Genomic DNA, 12,561 nt, shown 5'->3' with positions numbered 1-12,561 from the left:
CCCCAGCAGTTATGTGACTATTGAAAACACACCCTCATATGAGTGTAGAGCGTTTACATTTTCACAATATGTCCATTATCTTCTCCTTTATGAGGTGTAGTGTGGAAGAGTGTATTAGTTTCCTACTGCTGTTGTGACCAAGTATCACAAACTAGGTGGCTGAGACAACAGAAATGTCCTCTCGCAGAGTGCTTGTGGCCAGGATGTTGGCAGGTCCCTGTCCTTCTGGGGACTAGAGGACACTTCTTCTTTGCTTCTCACAGTGTCCAGGGGCCCCAGGATTCCTTGACTCCTATCAGACTAACTCCAATTCCCTCTCCCTCTTCACACGGCCATCTTTCCACATCTGTTTCCAAACGTCCTTCTTTTATAAGGACACCAGTCATATTGGAGTTAGGGCCCACCCGCGTGACCTCATCTTCACTTAATTACATCTGAAAAGGAAAGTCACATTCGCAGGTGCACATACGTTTGGAACTTAAAACGTATCTTTTTAGGAAACACAGTTCAACTCATAACGTAGAAGTACAGAGATGGAAAAGGATGTATTTCGAAATCAGACAGGCTTGTGTTTGACATCAGCCCTGGGGACGGCCGCTGCATTCCTGGAGTAAAAACGGGGAGAGCTCTCAGGACCACACTCCTCCCCCCACCTGAACCCACAGGGGCTTCACCAAAGCCTGGGTGCGGGTGCGGCCGGACGGCTTCACTGAGGAGCTCGTGCGCATGCTCAGGAGCTCCCGCCAGCCTGCCCGTCTCGCACACACCTGCAGTACACATCTGCAGTATCGAGGGCAAGAGGAGAGGCCTCAGTGCAACCAGAGGAGTCCACGGAGTCCAGAGACAAAGGCAGAGGCTGCGCCTTGATGGGAGCTGCGGGGGCAGGGTCTAAAGGTACTGTGAGAACCGTTCTGAGTCCTCCGAACGGGAGATGACCCACTGCACCAGAGCCCGGCGAACTGCAGTGGCCTCGGCCCCCGCCTGAAGCTGAACTGGACGGCAGAGAGCCAGCAGAGGAGATCAAACCAAAGGTAATGCGAGCCACTCCTGGCTACGATGCCACCAAAACCCTAGCAGGACAGAATTGGTGGTTAATGCATGAACCTTCCAGCTTCACACTCCTCTGCACTGGATGGAGACTGGCTCAGGATGAAGGAGAGGAGGTGCTGGGCTTGGCCACTTAAAGGATGGGAACGCACAGCAGGGAACAGGAAATTACAGAGCCCGGGGGAGAAAGCGCCCATGAGAGAGAGCCCGGAAGCAGGATTCTAGCAACACCTCACGGCCACGTGAGACGTGGAGGGGAAAGTCAAGTGAGGGCACAGGTGGGGTCATCCCCAAATTGTAAAGCAAGCCCTTGAAAATGTCCTGGTCCTCATGAATGGAGGACAGGATGCAGAGAGGCTGCCACATGGCACTGTGACAAGGTTCATTCATCATGCACTGTAATCTCTTGTAAAAATGAAGGTGAAATGCACACAACATAAAACTAACCATTTGAAGGTACACAATTCAGTGGCGTTTGGTACATTCACAGTGTTGTGCAACCATACCCTGTGTCCAGTTCCAAATATTTCATTACTCCCAAGAGACTCCACACCCATTAGGAAGCCACTCGCCATTGCTCCCTCCTCTCTTCCCCTGGCAACCACTAACCTGCTTTCTATCTGTATGAATTTGCCCAGTCTGGGCACTTTATATAAATGGAATTATAAAAGAGGTGACCTTTTGTGTCTGGCTTGTTTCATTTAGCATTTGGAGGTTCCTCCGTGTTGTACCATATATCAGTATGCCATTCCTTTTTATGGCTAAATAATATTCCATTGTATGGATATACCACATTTTATTTCTCTGTCATTCATTGAGAAAGAATGTCTGGCACCTGAATGGGGCCAAGATCCAAAGGGAGGAGAAGGCCTACTTCGAAAGGCATTGTGAACCCTGGGGCTCTTCCCAAGGCCTAACTGCTCACACCCAAGCCTCCCAGTGAAGACAGGATGCCAGCCTTCAGGCTCCCCTGAGCCCCTTGGTCCTGACCATCGATAAGAACAAGGAGATCTTCACTTGTTCTGAGCTTGGGGCGGGGGAGCAATAGAAGGTTACTGGGTCGGGCCCCTCTTCGTTCTCTATAATTTGGCTGTCTACATGAGAAGCTGAGAAACAGATGGGGGGGGGAGAGAGAGAGGAGAGAGAGAAAGAGGAGAGAGAGAGGAGAGAGAGAGAGAGAGAGAGGAGAGAGAGGGGAGAGAGAGAGAGGAGAGAGAGAGAAGGAGAGAGAGAGAGAGAAGGGGTGAGAGAGAGAGAGAGAGGAGAGAGAGGGGAGAGAGAGAGATGGGGGAGAGAGAGAGAGGAGAGAGAGAGGAGAGAGAGAGAAGGGGAGAGAGAGAGAAAGAGGAGAGAGAGAGAAGGGGGAGAGAGAGAGAGGAGAGAGAGAAAGAGGAGAGAGAGTGAAGGGAGAGAGAGAGAGAAGGGGAGAGAGAGAGAGGAGAGAGAGAGGAGAGAGAAGGGTGAGATAGAGAGAGGAGAGAAAGAAGGGGAGAGAGAGAGGAGAGAGAGAGAAGGGGGAGAGAGAGAGGTGAGAGAGAGAAGTGGAGAGAGAGAGAAGGGGAGAGAGAGAGGAGAGAGAGAAGGGGAAGAGAGAGAGAGGAGAGAGAGAAGTGGAGAGAGAGAGAGAAGGGGAGAGAGAGAGAGAAGGGGGAGAGAGAGAGAAGGGGGAGAGAGAGAGAAGGGGAGAGAGAGAGAGAAGGGGGAGGAGAGAGAGAGAGAGAGAAAGAGAGAGAGAGAGAGAGCGCCTGGCTATTTAGCAAGTTGACAAGAACTCAAGTGAGAGAGTAAACTGGGAAAAGTTGAGGTGACTCCAAAATATTATTTTTAGTTAACTATATAGTTTTATGTTTAAAAAATGACCTATATTTTATTCTCATGCGTGTTAAAGTCTTTTCAAATAACCTTTTTAATCTTTTTTTTTTTTTTTTTTTGCCTTCATAAGAGCCTGATTTAAAAGCCAACCCTCGGGGTTGGTATTTGAGTCCACATTTGTGGGGTTCAGATTGAGATTCTAGATCAACGAGACCCGTGCGTTGTTTCTCAAAGTGTGACCAGTGGAGCACGTAACAAACACAGTGAGCCGCGGGTAGCTGTTCAAAATCCAGACTCCCCATCCCCCAGGAGAAGAATGCTTCTTCCCAGTGGTTGCTCTCCCACAGAGTCCAGGAACCGGATCTCACTGGTCCCAGTTCTCCTGGCTTGGGTCGTGTGCTATCCTGAACCAATCTGCCGCGGCCAGGCAGGGGCAGGGACGGACCGCTGTCAGCCAGGGGGACTGGAGAGCAAGGGAGGCTGTTTCCCAAGGAAACACGGACGGTCAGAGCAGACGGGGTTTTGAGGCACTGAGGAAGCTCCCCCTCAAAAGTGACAGCTGGTCATTACCAGATAGGCTATGTCCTCAGGAGTCAGGTCCTTGTTACCAGAAGTCCTAGACCAGAGGTTGGATGACCAGATATCAGGTTTGCAGCAGTGGGGTTTCTCTATCAAGGAAGGGGCTGGAATGGATGAGGGACCTGCATCGGTTATCTGTCAGCGCTGTAACACATTCCCAGCAACTCAGTGGCTTAAAACCACACCGATGTATTATTTCACAGCTCTGTGGGTTAGAAACTGAACAAGAGTCTCACTGGATTCAAATCCAAGTGTCAGCAGAGTTGAACTATCTGGAAGTTCCAGGAGAATCTGTTCCTTTGCCTTTTCCACCCCTGGAGGCCTCCCGCGTTCCCGGGTGTGTGCGTCCCTTCCTCCCTCGTTAAACCCAGCAAGAGCAGGCTGAGCCCTCCGCCCCTTCCCATCCCATCACTCCGACCGGCTCTTCTTCCTCCATCTTCCACATCTGAGGACTTGTGATTATATGGGGTGCATCCAGCTCATCCAGGAGAACCTCCCCATTTTAAGGTCAGCTGATCAGCAGCCTTCATTCCACCTGCAACCTTCATCCCCTCTTGCTGTGTGTTGTAACATGCCCCAGGCCAGGGGATTTGGACACGGTTGTCTCCAGCAGTCACTGTTCTGCTTACCATAGGACCTCAGTGTCCCTTCCCAGCCAGAGATTCAACCGTCTTATAACTGATTGGATCATTGGGTCTTTTTGAGCAGGGCAGAGACTGGGGCACGACTGGGCACAACAGTAACCCTCTTCGGGTCCCCCATGAGCACAGCACGTGTGACTGTTTGCTTTGAAACCAGAAGGCAGGTTACACAGTAATTACTTCTTTGTCTATTAGCAGCAATTACAGTCAAGTGGTAGGAGGTCTAGAATGACTGTGGTCTCAGACTCTTTCTCAGAGAATTCTATTAAGTGTCTGTGTAACTCAGAAATCATTACAAAGCACTTGAAATTATAGTGTTACTTGCTTTAGAAAAATCCTTGCCACCTCCCAGGGAGGGGAGGGCAGATGGTGCAGCAGGCAGACGGGGGCGGGGGGGCGTGAGGAGAGAGTCTTCCTCCTCTTGTATCCTCATGGCCCCACGAAAGTCAGAGGGCACAAACGTGATGAGAAGTAATAATAGCAGCTATATGTTGCTACTTCCTGGGTGACAGGCATGGAGTTGGGGGGGGGGGGCTTCACAGAGCCAAATTCCGAATGATGCTGACTCCTCCAGGGTCTTCCCAGGCTGACAGGAGCACAGATGCCCCGTTGCAAGGACAGAGAGGCTGAGGCCTCTGGGGATGAGGCTAAGAGGTCAAAACGTGAGCTGGGAAAGGAGTTCAAGTTTCAACCCGCCAGAACCCTCCAGACCAGCCTGAGTCCTTGGCAAAAGCACAGGGTGAGAAACAGCATTGAGAAAGGGAACTGCAAGAAGGAAGGTTGTTTGCTAAAGCATGCAGTTTGGAGCAGAGACTGGGTTGGCAGAAGCCAGGCCACGGAGCCTTGCCTTCCATGTTAAAGTTTCTATTCTGTCACCCAACAGGAACTACTGAAGGGGTGGACAGAGACATGGTTGTGCCCTTTAGACAGATCTTTCTGTTGACTGTATAGACCAGGCATTGGCAAACTTTCTCTACAAAAGACCAGATAATGAATATTTGAGGCTTTGCAAGCCATTGGCTCTCTGTCCCAACTGCTCAACTCCACTGCTGTAGTGCAAAAACAGCCCAAGAGAGCATGTCACAAAATGAGCATGGCTCTGTTGCAATAAAACTTTATTTACAGAAACAGGCCATGGGCCAAGTTTTCCCACTGGCTATAGTTTGGAGAGTGTATGTATTGATTCTAGATTCTTGTAAGTCAGAATTCCCACCCACTTCTCTTTTATTCATTAGTGCATTTAAATGAATGATTGGATTAGCTTAAATAACAGTTAACGGTGATAGCAATTTATCATATTAATATACATTTCTAGACTCTACATAGTTATTTTGTATCAACTAATTCACATGATCCTTATATAATTTGAGGACGTAGAGCCTCAAAGAGGTTAAACGACTTGCTTTGGGTCGCACAGCTCACGAGCATTTTTGTTTCTGTTTGAGATCACTTTTGTCAAGGGTCACATTTCTTCCCCAGCTCCATGTTCCCCCTTTATTAATAGAAAAACGCAAAGGCTGATGGGCAGTTTGTTCTTTGAGGATGTAGCAGCGCCCATGCAGTAGGATGTCAGGAATCCCCACCCCGCTGCCAAATCGCAGAGAGCCGTCTGGACAGCAGCAGTGTGCCCAGCACCGAGCTCAGGCGTGGGGCTGGGCTGCACGGTGGGAAGGTCTTCGGGACTGTGGCTGGGCCTCATCTCTCACACCAACCTGAGGGGATGCTTCCTCTCTCAGGAGGACTGGAGCTGAACCCAGGAATTCAGCTCCGGCACCTGGCTTCAGATGGTTCAGTCATAGGATGATGCTGACACGAACTAGGCTAAAGGAATACAGAGCTGAAGAAAGATAAGCAAGGAGAGAGGGTGCGAGAGCTTTCCTGGAGAGGTAGGGACAAGAGAAGCCTGGCATTATAGGCCCAAAGTCAAGACAGTTAATGGGAAATAAATTGCCCCCACGGTTAGGACCCCAATTCCTGACCATGCTTCTCAGCGTGTTGGGGGCAGGGGCTGGTTATTCAAACGACTGAGTTCCCCTACTGGCATTTAGTGGGTGTGTCCAGGAAGACTGCCATCTAGAAATACACAGGATGATCCTGTACAGCAAAGACCGTCTCCTGTCCCATGTGGATTTCAAATATTCCACCGAACATTCATGTAGGTGAAAAATCCCATCTGAGTGAGCTGAGTCTGGCCCAAGGCAACTTCTGCTAAAGTTTTACTATCTCCAGAATTTCCAGCAACTCGACACTTGTAACCCAGGGTGAAGCTGGACTTTGTTTTGTTCAGAAATTGCTCATTTTTTTTCAGAAAGTGAAGTCACAAAATGAGGAGACCACTCACAGTATTTGGCAGTATTTCACAGAGACTCTACATATACGCAAGCTTTCAACTCTTTAAAAAAAAAAATTTAACCCAAACTTTAAAATAAAGATAGACTCAAGAAATTGCAAAAATAGTACAGAGAGATGCCATGTACCCATCAGCCAGCTTCTCGCAGTGGAAACATCTTACCGAACTATGGTTCATTATTGAAATCAGAAAACTGATCGGGACAATACAACTGACTAGACCACAGACCTTCCTCAGACATCACCAACCGACCCTTCCTTTCTGTCTTCTAGTATCATTGTGCCTGACCACCAGGACATTAAAATACAGATGGTTTTGTTATAAATTAGTTGTATTTTACTTTTTCTTTATATTATACTTAAAGTCACATTATTTTTTAGATAAATTACTTTTATTAGATTTCTTCCTATTACACTTCAGATCTGTACTATTGTTTTAAAATGATTAATTCAGGTAGATTATATTACTTTTGGATTTCATGTTGGAGCAGTAAAGGAAGCATGAAAATATGTGGTAGAGGGGAGAGGTGGGTTGAGAACGGACAGGGTTAATGCCAACCACAGCTCACCTTCCTGTTCAGCACCTTGTCACTGTCCCTGCCTGGGTGTCATCCATCTTTACGCCAGAGCATTTCAGCCTTTTGCCTCTCCCTTTCTGTCTTAGCTTGGCTGTCTGCACAAATACCATACGCTGGGTGGCTTAAACAACAGGTATGTATTTCTCATGATTCTGGAGCCTGAAAGTTCAAGGTCACAATGCCAGTTTGGATTCTGATAAGGGCTCTCCTCCTAGCTTATAGATCAGAGGTAGTCAACCTTTTTATACCTACTGCCCACTTTTGTACCTCTGTTAGTAGTAAAATTTTCTAACCACCCACCGGTTCCACAGTAATGGTGATTTATAAAGTAGGGAAGTAACTTTACTTTATAAAATTTATAAAGCAGAGTTACAGCAAGTTAAAGCATATAATAATAATTACTTACCAAGTACTTTATGTCGAGTTTTTGCTGTTTGGCAGAATAAATCTGTATAAAATAACTTACTATAGTTAAATCTATCTTTTTATTTATACTTTGGTTGCTCCACTACCACCCACCATGAAAGCTGGAATGCCCACTACTGGGCAGTAGGGACCAGGTTGACTACCTCTGTTATAGATGGTCACCTTCTCATCATGTCTTCACATAGCAAAGATTGAGAGAGCTATGGTCTCCTGCTCTTCCTGTAAGGACAATAATCTCATCATGGGGGCTCCACCCTCATGGATTCATCTAAATCTAATTAGTTCCCAAATGCCCCACCTCTAATACCATCACAGTGATGAGGTTAGGGCTTCAACAGATGAACGGGGGCAGAAGACACAAACATTCAGTCTACAGCCCTTTCATACACTAGTTTAGGTTAATATAGTCAACAAACAATAGCCGCACTAACTAAGACAGTGTGGTTCTGCCTGTGGGAACCACAGAAATGAATCAAGTATGGCCCCTGTCCTCTAGAAATTCACAGCCTAGCTGGGGATAAAAATGCAGTAGCACTAACAGCAATGAGTAGTACTTCCCTGGCTCTCTCCTACGCCCAGCATTGACCAAAGTCTATCCTGGTGGTTTCTGAGAGTTCCCAATGGATGTATCCCGTGTCTCATTAACAAGCCCTGAAGCCAGCAGAAGGCAATGCCTTTCTGTCCCCTTGCTGGGTGCAGCCCAGGCACCACTGAGAACAGTCACTCTCACCATGGGGAGGGTGCCATCTGGGCACGGACACCAGTTTTGCTGCCTTTGACAGAATCTACCTTTACAGAGGCTGGCATTGGTGCTGGGCCTCCTACAGCACCCAGCATCCCTCATACCAAAAGCTCCCCACACTGTGGTTGCCAGCACGTCATCTACCAGAGGGCCCTCCTGTCACGAGCTGTCACACTGTGCTCTGGAGACCCCTTGTATGGCCAGGGGCCACCATCACGGCCATTCACATGCAGGTTCTCAATTGATTCGGACAGACGGAAATGAAACAACAGAGCCAAGAACTGGTGAGCCATTACATTTAATCCTAGCTTGCACCCAGCGGGTGAGAAATACATACAGTGAGAAACCACTTCCCTTTCCATTCAGGGCTCCCAAAGCCACTGACTCATCCGAGTTTCCTAGAATCAAGGGTTTCTACCTCACTAGCCTTATTCACCTCTGTTCCCCATCTCCTTCTCTCTGCACAAACTCTGCACAAACTGGCTTCTCCTTCAGCACTCCGCCATCTTGGCTGCTTCTCCTCTGCAATGCTAATAGCAGGAACCAAGAGAGAGAGAGTGAGCCCTGGGTATGCCCCATTTTATAGTGTAGAAATCAAAACCTTTAAGCCAATGTACAAATAAGGAAGTCTCTGATACATAGCCACTTATCTGAGGCATAAATGGGATTCCTCATGAAAGTGCACCACCCCACACCCCACATCATGCAACAGTCAAGGGTGTGGGGAAAAGCTTAGTGTTGAGAAGATCTTAGTATTAAAAGTGTGGACCCTGCCTGCTTACAGCCTGTCCCCCATACCCAATGCAAACTATAAACAAGCAAACATATACATCATATTTGCAAACTTATTTGACCCACACCCCTGCTTGCTAGAACCCACTCTCTTGCATGGAGGAGGGAGAGCTGCTTTCTTAGCCTTTCCCCACAACAGTGCTGGCTTGTTTAAAGAGATTTGGAGTAAAACCAGTTTTGGGGGAGTGGCACAGGAATGCAGTCAGAATGCCTCTTTCCCATCCCAGGTCTGCCGCTCGCTGCTTGACCCAGGGCGAGAAACTTAAGTCTGTGCGCCTCAGTTTCCACATCAGTAACTAACACAGATAAGACAATAATAAGCATCTCGTATGTCTCTTGTGAAGATGAATGATAAGATTTAAGCAGCACTTAATATGAAAGTGATTCAATCCTCACAATGACTATACTCCTTCCCTTTCCACAGATGGCACGCAGTAACTAACCTAACCGCCGGAGGCCTTGCCGCTCATACGAGGCCGAGCCAGCATTTGACACTCTAGTCTAGTGGTTCTCAAAGTGTGCACCAGGGCACACTGGTGCACCCTAGAAGATTTCCAGGTGCTCCTTATGCTATTCCAGAGGAATATGTGCCTTTTGGGGACCAAAAAACCCAACAGGTTTGGAGTTTAGATTTTGAGGGGACAGAGGTGTGGGGAATTGGCTGTAAGCTGACAGTCTGCCCAACCCGCCACCTCACTTGCCTGATTAGGTTGCAAAAGGCTGTTGAGCTGTGGTACTGGATTGTTTACACTACCCCCCATGTTCCCGGAAAGACTGGAGGCAAGTTTCTTCTATCCTTTGTTTGGTATAAAGTTAAGATGATTTGTATGGTGGGGGTTTTTGCACTTGGTAAAATTCTTGGGTTGCCTTGGAAACATGATCAAAGATCTCATTGATTTGCTAATGGCCTGCTTTGCCCTATAAATAAAGCAAGATGTGGTTTACACCTTGTTCTTGCCAGCAGCAATTACAGGGCCCTGCCAACCCCGTATTTTCTTAATTCTGCGTATTTTTTTAATTCTGCACCGTTCCCACTCGGGACCTGGAATTACTAGCTGTGCTGGTTTGCGGCATGTGCCCAGACATAAAAATAAATATAGTTACTCTATTATACCATTTCATTATGGAAATACCGCTCTTTTTGTTAACACATTATTATTATATTTATTATTAACACATCATTATATTATTTTTAGATAAATACACCCAAATAAAATGGATAGATTTCTCAAAAGAAGCATGATATTGAAGAATCCGATTCTGGAAGTGAACAGAAGTTAAGTGTAAATGAAATAGGACTTGAAGGCTGATGGGCAGAAGTTAATTTATAGCATTTCCATCACTTAACACTGAACAATACGTTTGGATTAGAAACCCATTCAAGGAAGCTTCAAGTGATTTTTGGTTTAATATTAACAGAAAAAGAACTGGCAGCTGTATCCACTGCTCATGGATTGATGATTAAATATAAGGAATGGTTTCTTGAAGCCTTATGGATTTCTATAAAAGAAGAATATGTGGCAATATTTTTAAAAGCTTTGAACATTTTACTATAATTTTCAACATCCTATTTATGTGAATTAGGATTTCCTACCCTCAACACAAGAGTAAAAAGAGAGGAATTCTTCGATTTATTGATGAGGAAAGGAAAGTTTGCCTTTCAAATATATGCCCAAACATTGAAGAAATCGCTAGGACACATCAGGCTCATGTTTCTCATAAACACAAGAATGAAAAAACACATTCGTGCCAGGACCTGCCGAATTTACTAAATCTTACTAAGAATGTATCTATATATATAAAAAGATAACCTTTTTGTTTTTTTATTTTTTAACCCCTTTTTTACAAATTTTTAAAAGCATAACTCAAAAAATGTAACATAAAAATGTTTTTAGCCTGACCTGTGGTGGCGCAGTGGATAAAGCATCGACCTGGAATGCTGAGGTCACCGGTTTGAAACCCTGCACTTGTCTGGTCAAGGCACATATGGGAGTTGATGCTTCCTGCTCCTCCCCCCACCCACCCCAGTGTTCTCTCTCTATCTCTCTCCCCTCTCTAAAATGAATAAATAAAAAAATTTTTTTAAATGTTTTTAATGTCAGAATAAATTTAATTTTGTCATATTTATTTCATTTAATTACCATAAAAGCACACTTGGACTTTATATTTTTTCTTTAATATTTGACTTAATTATTATAACATATTTCTCAGAAATCTGTATATAGTGTGCCTATAATTATTTGTAGGATTTTAAGGTTTGGTTTTGTTTTTTGGTTTGTTTTTTTTTTTGTATTTTTCTGAAGTTGGAAATGAGGAGGCAGTCAGACAGACTCCCACATGCACCCGACCAGGATCCACCCGGCATGCCCACCAGTGGGCAATGCTCTGCCCATCTGGGGCATTGCTCTGTTGAAACCAGAGCCATTCTAGCGCCCGAGGCAGAGGCCACAGAGCCATCCTCAGTGCCCGGACCAACTTTTGCTCCAATGGAGCCTTGGCTATGGGAGGGGAAGAGAGAGATAGAGAGGAAGGAGAGGGGAAGGGGTGGAGAAGCAGATGGGTGCTTCTCCTGTGTGCCCTGGCCGGGAATCGAACCCCGGACTCCTGCACGCCAGGCCAACGCTCTACCACTGAGCCAACCGGCCAGGGCCTATTTGTAGGATTTTAAATGTGCCCCAGCTTCAAAAACTGAGAACCACTGCTCTAGTCCCAGAGGTCGTGTGCCCGATCTCTGGGGCACACGGCTCCTCACAGGGAGCCCTGCTCTAAGTACTTTGCTGGAAATAACTCATTTTATCCTCACACAGTTCCAGGAAATATGAACTGTTATTATACCCGTTTTATAGAGGTGGGAACTGAGGCAGAAAAAGAATAAGCAAATAATGAGATAGTATATTTAAAGTATGTATCACTTTTTTTTTTCTGTTTTCTTTTCTTTCTTTCTTTCTTTCTTTCTTTCTTTCTTTCTTTCTTTCTTTCTTTCTTTCTTATTTTTTAAGATTTCACAACATGAGTTCAGGTGATTTTGAGAGCACGTGTATTAAAGCTGGGGACAGTGAAACAAAGAAGGGCCTAGACTAGAAGCAGCAACGGGAGAGAGTCCGGGCAGGGCTGCCTGGCTCTCTAGAGATGTTACAGGAAGGAGGGAGCCTGGCGGGGCTGCTGTCGGCTCCCTGGAGGTTCAGGGAAAAGAGGTTCAGGGGGCTGGGCTGGGTCAAGCAGCCACTGCTTAGTGCTCCCCTGGGTGCACGTCTTGTGGGGACCCTCAGAGTTTAAGAGAAAGAAAATTCACTTGAAAAGGAGATTCAGGTGGGTGTGCCCCAAGGAGGGCGTGCCTTAACGTCTATAGCTAATCAGTATATGTGAGCTTACTGTATCCGGGGCTCAGGCTTGTGTCCGCCCAGGGAGGCTGGGCTAGGGGCACTCTCTGAGGTCCAGGACCTCCACAAACAGCTGAAACAAGACCCAGCGTGGTTAGTGCCTCAGGAGTGACTTGGATCACCATTAAATTTTTATTTATGGACACTTTTCAGATCCCAAACAGGTTTTTTTCTGGGTCCGCTGGAGCCAAATACCTCAGTTTAAATCCTAGTTC

Source organism: Saccopteryx leptura, chromosome 6 (assembly GCF_036850995.1).
Source record: "Saccopteryx leptura isolate mSacLep1 chromosome 6, mSacLep1_pri_phased_curated, whole genome shotgun sequence".
NCBI classification, from domain to species: Eukaryota; Metazoa; Chordata; class Mammalia; order Chiroptera; family Emballonuridae; genus Saccopteryx; species Saccopteryx leptura.
The sequence above is the reverse complement of the archived record's forward strand: the minus strand, read 5'-3'. Positions refer to the sequence as shown.